The 10,356-nt window shown below is 43.0% G+C and overlaps 1 non-coding gene across 1 annotated transcript; it reads right to left on the reverse strand.

Annotated features, from left to right (window-relative positions):
• Positions 1 to 9,297: 9,297 nt before the first annotated feature.
• Trnat-ugu (transfer RNA threonine (anticodon UGU)) lies at positions 9,298 to 9,372 on the reverse strand. Its single transcript has one exon. It is a non-coding gene; the product is annotated as a tRNA-Thr (tRNA).
• Positions 9,373 to 10,356: the final 984 nt, after the last annotated feature.

Consider the following 10,356-nt stretch of genomic DNA (forward strand, 5'->3'; position numbering starts at 1 on the left):
TATGTAGCTCAGCAAAACCATACTACGAAACCAAACGTCCCAGGAGAGTTATCACACTCGACACTTACGTGCCACTTCGATCCGTATGTGACCCAATAACGCTGCTGTACGATCAGCTGAAGACCATTGGAATCACACATTGTTTGCTGAACGCAAATTAGCATGGGTAGAAGGACATTTGGGGATCTTAAGCAACAGTTATGGTCAGATGAATCCGTCTCCTTCGTCAGTAAGCCACAAACAGAATGTTGTTGGAGTCGTCGCCCAGAAATTTCTGAACTTCAAACACGCCTTTGTGTAATGAAATATTCGTGGTGGGTCCACACATTCTTTGTTACACCATGAAAGCGGTAAGTTACATGCAACTGTAGAATACATTAAAGCCTGTTCTTACAACATGTGACGGTATGTACTTCGGGCGCTATGATATCGCTGAGTTTCTTATATGTATTACGCATTTGGCTCGTTAGTGCATTTCATAGGCGAGCTACTAGGGACCGCGAAGGAGCTGACTGACAAGCTTAACAACGTGATTTAATCTTACTGATCCTTTTGGGATACCAAAAGCAGAGTCACACATTGTTCAAGCATTGTGTCAGGGAACTTCAGTATCTCGAATTCGTTAGCTGAATGCAAGTTAGCCTGGGCAGAAGGACCTTTAAGGATCTTGAGTAACATCTTATGGTGTTATGTTCTGGACGCACTGGATGCAACGAGCGAGGAATGATTCTCGAACCGGCCGGCGACATGCTGCAACGGACTGTCTAGAACATTGATACCTGACTAACAATGTATCCAATATGCTTAAACTTCCTACATACCACATTTTGCCAATGCTAGGGATCGTTTTGTGTAAGATGTGACACAACAATATGAAAATAAAAGTTTTGATTACTACCTACGTACAACGTAAAATACGCGAGATATTCGTAATTCTAGAAAAAAATATGTCTTACTTATAGCGACAGACGGGTTACGTACAATATGTACAAGAACCAAGAACGGACAATAAGAAAGGAACACTGACTGAAATAAAAAAAAGTTTCATAAGTGGCATTAAAATTCAGAGTGAAATGATATCAATGATAAGATTCGCTGACAGTGTTATCCTCACTGAAAGTAAGGAAGATCTTTTGAGTGGAGTGACCAATCTAGTGAGCATAGAATATGAAGTGGAGGAAACCAAAGAAAGAGGAAAGTAGTGAGGAGTAGGACAAATGAGATTAACGATAAACTTAACTTTTTTTCGCTGAGACCACCACAAAATGATGAAAGGGAAAACGTTTATCGCTTATTACATTTCCTCAGTTCATCCAGTAAAACTTCCGCATCAGGCACGACATTTTAATTCATCACTTCTTTACTACTGATAACATTAGCGACACATTTTTCAGACAATATTCACATGTACCAGAGAATATACCTGCAAAATTGTATAATTCTACGACATATATTTCAGGAATAAGAAGTCATAAACATTGAGCTGCGTGAAAAAGGAACTTCAGGACGAATTTGCTAGAGCTGTAGGTGACAGGTGTGTACAAGTATGTTTGAAATATGTTAAACACACACATCAAAAAAAGTTTTGCATCACGCCGGTTCCCAGAATACCTGAAGATAGACATTGTCTCTGGATGTTGTACCACAAGCACACTCCCTTTGACTGTTCAGAGATGTCACTAAATCCGCCCAAAGATGTAAACAACCATGCATGAGCAGCGACTATTAGACGGAGGGGGTCCGACAGCCGGTCAGTTCCAGTCATTCCACCAGGAAGGAGGTACACGCCTCATGTTGTCTGTAGTTAGACCATGGCTAGACGGTCAATACCGCGGTTCGATCGCGTCCGCTTTCTTACTTTGTGCCAGGAAGGGCTCTCAACAAGTGAAGTGTCCAGGCGTCTCAGAGTGAACCAAAGCGATGTTGTTCGGATGTGGAGGAGTTATAGAAATACAGGAACTGTCGATGACATGCTTCGCTCAGGCCGTCCAAGGGCTACTACTGCAGTGGATGATCGCTACCTACCGATTACGGCTCGGAAGAACCCTGACAGCAACGCCACCATGTTGACTAATGCTTTTCGTGCAGCCACAGGACGTCGTGTTACGTCTCAAACTGTGTGTAATAGGCTGCATGATGTACAACTGCACTCCCGACGTCCATGGCGAGGTCCATCTTTGCAACCACGACTCCATGCATGGGCCCAACAGCATGCCGAATGGACTGCTCAGGATTGGCACCACGTTCTCTTTACCGATGAGTGTCGCATATGCCTTCGAGCAGACAATCGTCGGAGACGTGTTTCGAGGCAACCCGGTCAGGCTGAATGCCTTAGACACACTGCGCAGCGAGTGCAACAAGTTGGAGGTTCCCTGCTGTTTTGGGGTGGCATTATGTGGGGCCGACGTACGCCGCTGGTGGTCATGGAAGGCGCCGTAACGGCTGTACGATACGTGAATGCCATCCTCTGACCGATAGTGCAACGGTATCGGCAGACTGGCGAGGCATTCGTCTTCATGGACGACAATTCGCGCCCCCATCGTGCACATCTTGTGAATGATTTCCTTCAGGATAACGACATCGCTCGACTAGAGTGGCCAGCATTTGTCCCGGACATGAGCCCTATCGAACATGCCTGGGATAGATTAAAAGGGCTGTTTATGGACGACGTGACCTACCAACCAGTCTGAGGAATCAACACCGAATTGTTGTTGAGGAGTGGGACAATCTGAACCAACAGTGCCTTGATGAACTTGTGGATAGTATGCCACGACGAATACAGGCATGAATGAGTGCAAGAGGACGTGCCACTGGGTATTAGAGGTACCGGTGTGTACAGCAATCTGGACCCTCTGAAAGTCTCGCTGTATGGCGGTACAACATACAATGTGTGGTTGTCACGAGCAATAAAAAGGACGGAGACGATGTTAATGTTGACTAATTTTCTGTACAATTTCCGGATCTCTCGGAACCAAGGTAATGCAAAACTTTTTTTGATGTGTGTATTTTGAAATATCTCTGACATGTGAGTATGCAGTTGAAGGGTAAAAAGCTCTTCCTTATTCCCTGGACTAATTTCAACCTAACTTGATTCACATGCTACTTATTATATAGAAAGAAAAACTGTGCGCCTAATAACCACCAACGTTTTATTGCGGTGGAGGTGATGGACAGAGAAGAAAGGGGCAGGTGAGGAATGAGAGAAAGCAAGGGTAAAGGACACACAGGGGGGGGGGGGGGGGGAGTGGGGGTGCTAGATGTGCAGAGAGAGGGGGAGGATGAGGTGGATAGAGAGGAGGTGAAGGTGGAGATGGACAGAGATGCGAAGGAGGTGACGGACAGAGAAGGCATAGAGAGGGTAAAAGAAGAGGGGGTCCTCTTGATTGTCAGAGAGGTGAGGAAAGAGAAATGGGGGACGAGGAGATGGAATAAATACATACACAGGCAACACCGGGTACTCAGTATTGCTAAAAACAAGGAACTTTGCATTATTGCCAAGTGGTCGAACTGTAAGAAAATTTCAGCTTAGGTGTGGCAGATAGGTATGACAGAGCTACGTACGTAGCGGTGGTCCACAGCAAATAAGGTAATGCACACGAGTAGGAAAAACAATCCTATAATGTTCGAATAGAGTATTAATGGTGTGCTCCTTGACAGTCATATCAGTTTAATATCTAGGCGTAACGATGCAAAACGACGTGAGTTGGAATGAGCACGTAAAGTCAGTCGTAGGGGAGGTGAATTATCGACTTCGGTTCATTGGGAGAATTATGGTAAAGGGCAGCTGTAAGTGCAGTTCATCTGTAAAGGAGTCCAGGTATAAAACACTTTTGCGACCCTTTATTGAGTACTGCTCGAGTGTTTGGAGCAGAGCCAGGTTAAATTTAAGGACGACATCGAAGTTTGGTTTGTTACCTGTAGGTTCGATCAACACGCGAGTATTATGGAAATCCTCCGTGAAATCAAATGGGAATCCCTGGAGAGAAGACGTTCGTTTTACTGACAGATTTTATGGAGTTCCATGTGAATAGGAAATACCTAACATTTCATAAATGTTCGTGAAAACTTTTTCCATTCGTCATTGTAGGAAGAAGGAGGCGCGTTATTTTACCGCAGAATAACTTTTCTATTTACCAGTACCTTAAAGTAAATACGGGTGCGTTTGAGAGCTCCTGGGAAGAGCTGTGCAGCACAAAGAAGAAATGATGTTTGACGTCCCGTTGATGTCGATGTCATCAAAGACAGATCAGAAATACGGACTAGGCAACAGATCAGCCTATTTTTTTTTTAAATTAGGAATCTGTCCCTGTATTCAGCTGATTCGTATAAGGAAATGACAAATGTGGTAAATACCTTGGCGAAGACTGTCGGCACAGCACATTTGGAGCTACTTTTCCACCGAAAAATTTGGATAGCAGGTCTCTTTGGTAGTGGTCTACATTATAAATTGAAAATCTCGTCCTCCTTGCTTTGCAGAAACCTTCACCACAAACGCAACAAACGTTAAGTCACCCTATTCCTTTTCTCTCTGGCTTCATTTTAGCGTTAAGTAAGTAAATAGTTTTGTTAATGTTCCAGTGATTCGACCGGTAGAAGTGTACTGGTATTGCGTGCTATGAAATATTGCTAGATAGTGCGTACTGTTTCCTCGCGACAAGAATGTCTCACGTTCTGCCCAGAATACACACACACACACACACACACACACACACACAAACTAATGTAAATCTTAATCTTTCAGCCGGGAAACGTGAAAGAGTGGACTACAATATTCTATATCTTAATCCCAAATCATTCTTTTTGCAGATAGCTGTGAGGTTTTCACAATATTTGCTCCTCAGAAAACGTGACGTAAAATACGTGTGGTATAAACATTTTTCCGCTCTTCGGTCATTTGGCCCTATAGGGTACCGTGTGTAACAAAACGTTTAGCAGACTCTGCGACGCGTAATATGGACTCATTCACATGCCGTAATTAGCTCAAAAATAACAAACACCGGTGGCGTAAGCTAAATGCGGCAGTTAATCGTAGCGCTGGTGCACGGCAGCTGTCGCCATTCCCAGCGAGTGACGTAACGGGAGTACCTGCTGGCCTGTTCAGTAATCCCATAACGTAAAAAAAAAAAAAAAAAAAAAAAAAAAGCTGCCGGAGCCCAACAGTGGCAGCGAACATTAACATTAATCACTGATACAGCCTATCAGCCTTAATCTTACCACTTCTGCCGTTGCTTGGTGTAAATCGAAATTTATTTGCATACTTTATGGTACCCGGTTCCATAAAAAAATCACTTCGTATTTCTATCTGATAATAATAAAATTAATAAAATAATTGTCAAATGACCATAATTTTCACGTCAAATAAACGTAACGACCGAATTAAAAATCATAGACGTTTTAACCGCCTGCAGGCCCAAGGATGTTTACTCAGAAATCTAAAGCGCTTAGCGCAGCCCTACAGCACGAATGTTTCTAGTGCTGACCAAAACAGCAGTATGGTGATTACTGAATGTATCTCTAAAATAAAGTAACTATTGGCAGTGGATGTTGATTCACGGAGGTTAAAGTCAGTTAAAACAGACAGTATGCTCAAGTTTAGTGTAAGTTTACTACACAGTCTTTTCTATATTTCATTCAGTTTTTCCGAAAAAATATTTGCTTGGTTCAGTCCCAAACTGTAAATGCGCACTTAAACTATGTGTCAAAGAAAAATCAGAATTACAGTACGTCAAGAGCGCATGACATAGTGGTTAAAATTCGAGAATACAGTTGACTTACAGTTTACAGTCCATTGTCTATAGAATCAATTTCTTTGCTGGCTTACCCTGTTCTTGAATCTATCGCGAAAGGAATACCATCAAGCGACAAGATGGGGAAGAGACTAACAGCTCCAGGTTGTAACTATTGTAAGGACAAGAAATCAACAACATATCCATGAGTATTACAAACGTGTACTTGTTCAAAGCAGAAGAATACTTCTGAGCTCGAAAATAACAATGTTCCATGAAAACAAGAAGTCTCTAAGGGCAACCGAGCAAGGTGGTTCAGTGGTTAGCGTACTGGACTCCCATTCGGAAGGACGACGGTTTAGACTCGCGTCCGGCCATCCTGATTTAGGTTTTACGTGATTTCCCTAAATCGCTTCAGGCAAATGCCTGGATGGTTCCTTTGAAAGGGCACAGACGATTTCCTTCCCCATTCTTCCCTAATCTGAGCTCGTGCTCCATCTCTAATGACTTCGTTGTCGACGGGACGTTAAAACACTAATCTCCTCCTCCTCCTCTCTAAGGACAGCGCGGACTTAAAAGTATCACTCACATGGAACAAAGCCTCTTATCTTCGCACACCATTCGCTTAGATAAAACACATGGGCGCAGGCCATCATACTGAATCTCCAAAACTATACAGTGTACCCCAACCCATAATCGTCTGCTGATAAAGACACAATCTTCACCAGTATTATAGTACGTATTTTTCTGATTCAGCTAATTCCTCAAAGGTCGGATTCGCGTCATAAATTAGACGTGTACAAAACATTGCGTGTCACCGAAAAAGCATGAAAGAGTTCTCTCACAATCTTTGTGAAACCAGAAGGCTGATAAGATGGGCATCGCACAACACACGCAGAGTGCTGTGCGATAGTTCTGTTCTCAGCAGGAAAGCGGCTATTATGGAGCAACTATGCGGGCACTCGTGCGTTGAACCGCATTTCGTCTTAAACGTGAATGCTAGCAAGATATTGCACATTAGCTAAGTAACACTACGGAATTACGTAACTGCAACACAAACCACCAAATAGGTAGTGCAACGACGCTATTGCCTCGATTCCAATTTTTTATAAGTATTGAATAAAAGTGATATGGCAACAGACGTTTCATCTCAGTTCCCACGCCAATGGAACAGTTACAGATAAGGCAACAGTTTTACATGAACCAATTTACATCCGCATACGAAGCATGTATACAAAGTAAGTTATAAAGAAGGAAAAAAATTTAGCGCATAGCGTTAACCATTGTGTTGCATACACAGCATTCTTCTTTCAATGTTCCTGTGTCACAGAATTTATATTGTTTTAGAAAGAGCTACTTAGTTCTTGTGCATATCTGCAGAAGTCGTGAGGAAAGGAACGTTAATACCAGAGTGATTAAGTGGGAGTAAAGACAACGTCCACTGCTTCCTCTTACTTGAAGCAAAAGTGCCCATCTTGGGTAGTTTGCAGAGTGGAAGTTGAAAAAGAGCTGTGTTAATGGGTGTAAATTTTTATTATTATTGTTTCTGTCAGAATTTGTTTTCAAGGATATGCAATAAGGAATTACGCAACAAAATACTAATACATAGTGTCTCAGCGAAACCAAGAAAACTCAATAGAAGTATAAAATTCGAAAATAACGGAGAAGCACAAGACATTCAGCTGCACAGCAGTCTCATAAAACATGGCAACATGATGTGTACAATAAATTGGGACTGTTGTACAAAGGACAGAGGACAGACAAGCACTGTTCATTCTGGCTGCGTTCCTTTACGGAATGCCACAAGTGTGTTGCATTCTTTGTCTGGCGATTTCGGAAATCCCTTCGTCATGAATAAGAGGACTTAGATGGTATCATAAAAGTACATAAAGTTCAACATCTACATCCATACTGGATGACTGGGAAGATGGAAAGGGTAGTTTTTATTGTACTGATGTTAGGAAGAACTCCGCTTACATAACTGGTTTCGCGGCTTAAAGTCGCGCCATCAGGTGCAGCCTACATGGTAAAAAGTAAAGTGCAGTGTCATCACATTTTGTGGGTATTAAAATTAATAGAGGAATGCCTAAAATATAATCAAAACGTTAAAAGATCATAGGCATACCCATCGCTGCTAGACAAAGTTTACTATTCAGAGAATATCATCAATACCACTTCGAACGAAAGGTAAAGAAGACGTGTTTCATTCTATACAATTTGCCTGCAGCTAAAAATAGAAAAGAAAGTGCTAAAAGTTTTTAAAAAGCGGCCGGATTGGCGATAAAAAATTTCCGCTGCTGACATGATTACTTGTGGCACTACGCAAATTACTATGTGGAACGTATTAGGTGGCTGTGTCTTACCAGTGTGACAGCAGTGCATCTCAATGCAGGGCAAGGCAAAACCGGCCCGGGCGAACGACAGAGAGAGACTAGCTGGCTGGCGCAACGGAAGCTCTCCATGTGGACACTGGGACTTCATATACTCATCACTAGGAGCGCTTTACAAGTGAGAACGACGCAGAATTTTATTGCACAACAAACAATCAAAATTAGCCACAATGCTGACATTGTACTTTGCTTTTTACCGTGTAGGTTGCACCTGATTATGCGGCTTTAAGGAGCGAAGAGGGTTGTATTTTAATAAATAACAATTTTACAAGCCCTAAGCCGAGTTCTACCTAAAATCACGCCTTTCAACAGCTGCGGTTGCCCGGAATGTAAAATAGTTTTCGGGGAGAGCGCTTGTGCCCCTCTATGCTAATGTTTACTTGTCTAATTCTGTGCGCTTTATCTCTTCAGGATTGTATGCAGGGGGATGAAGAATATTTGCAGTTTCCAAAGAAGTTATCACAACATGTATGGCATCTTTCTTCGAGTGTCTCCTGTCTAAGGTTTTTCAACATTTTTGTTAGACTGTGTGGTCAGTCAAACAAGTTGTGACGATTGGCACCCTCCTTCGTATACAGCAGTCTGACCTGATACGGGTCTCAAAAGCTTGAGCGGATGTCAGGCCTGACCGCACAAGCCTGTCGTATGGCATTCATTTTTTGGACCAACTCCCCTTTTCTAGTACCGTGCTAATGAGCCACAACCTGTCTTTTGCCTTACATACGAACATAACTGAGACCCTGTCTTGCCGGCCGTGTGGCCGGCGGTTCTAGGCGCTTCAGTCTGGAGCCGCGCGACCGCTACGGTCGCAGGTTCGAATCCTGCCTCGGGCATGGATGTGTATGATGTCCTTAGGTTAGTTAGGTTTAAGTAATTCTAAGTTCTAGCGGACAGGTGACCTCAGATGTTAAGTCCCATAGTGCTCATTTGAACCATTTGAGACCCCTTCTTCATATCCCAGCACGCCGCTACTCACAATCATTTCTACGCTATAACCGACTCTAGTTATGAGTCATTCACCTACATCTACATCACTACTCTGCAGTTCACACTTAATGGCCTCGCAGAGGGTTCCTCGAACCACCATCAGACTATTTCTCTAACACGAAATTAGAATTAAGTTAATACCTTCAGCTGCTGACGAGCGTTGATATATAACAACGGGGACAGGTGGAAATGTGTGCCCCGACCGGGACTCGAACCCGGGATCTCCTGCTTACATAGCAGACGCTCTATCCATCTGAGCCACCGAGTGCACAGAGGATAGTGCGACTGCAGGGACTATCTCGCGCACGCCTCCCGCGAGACCCACATTCTCACCTTGTGTGTCCACACACTACATTCGTAGTGTCCCACCCCACACACTCATTACTCGTGGACGACATTCTTCCAAGCCCCGTAAGAGTTCGGAGAATATGTGTGCATCCGCACAGAAGGAGAAGGTCATGGCCGGTATTGCCAGAACTATATACTTATACGGATATGTCCGAAAGAACAGACACCATACCCTTATAAGTATATATTTCTCTAGCATTTCACTCTTTAACAGCGAACACATGAATCTTCCTGTACGAGCTTTGATTTCGCCTTTTAATTCCCTATGTTTTCACATTCCGAGGAGAAACTTTGTGATTGAAGTCTCATAAGAAGATACTGAGGCAACGAGATACGCCTTTTCCTTAATGACTGCCACCCCAATTGGCGTATCATATCCTGGCAGTCTCTCTCCTATTTCGCGGTGATACAAAATGAGCTGTCCTTCTTTAAATTTTTCGATATCCTCCGTCAAACCTATCAGCAAAACTCCAGAAGAGGACGGATAAGAATAGTGCAGGCAGTTTCTTTAGCAGATCTCTTGCATCTTCATTCTGCCAATAAAAGGCAGTCTTTGGTTTGCCTTCTCCACTACATTATCTATGTGATGGTTCCAGTTTAAGTTACTCGTGGTATTTAGTTGAATTTACAGCCTTTAGATTTGTGTGTTTTATTCTGTAATCAAAATTTAGCGGTTTCCTTTTAGTACTCATGAGGATGACTTCGCACTTTTCATTATTTAGAATCAATTGCCACCATACAGATATCCTTCTCCCTGTCTTCGTTGGTAAGATCTGGGCCAACATTCGGGAGGAAGCCTGTTCACATTTAGATTTCGCATAGATTCCGTAAATCGCTGAACGCAAGTGACAGCATCATCTGAAGACAGTCTACGAGAGCTGCTCACGTTGTCCCCTAAATCGTTT

The sequence above is a fragment of the Schistocerca serialis genome, chromosome 5, assembly GCF_023864345.2.
Source record: "Schistocerca serialis cubense isolate TAMUIC-IGC-003099 chromosome 5, iqSchSeri2.2, whole genome shotgun sequence".
Lineage (NCBI taxonomy): Eukaryota > Metazoa > Arthropoda > Insecta > Orthoptera > Acrididae > Schistocerca > Schistocerca serialis.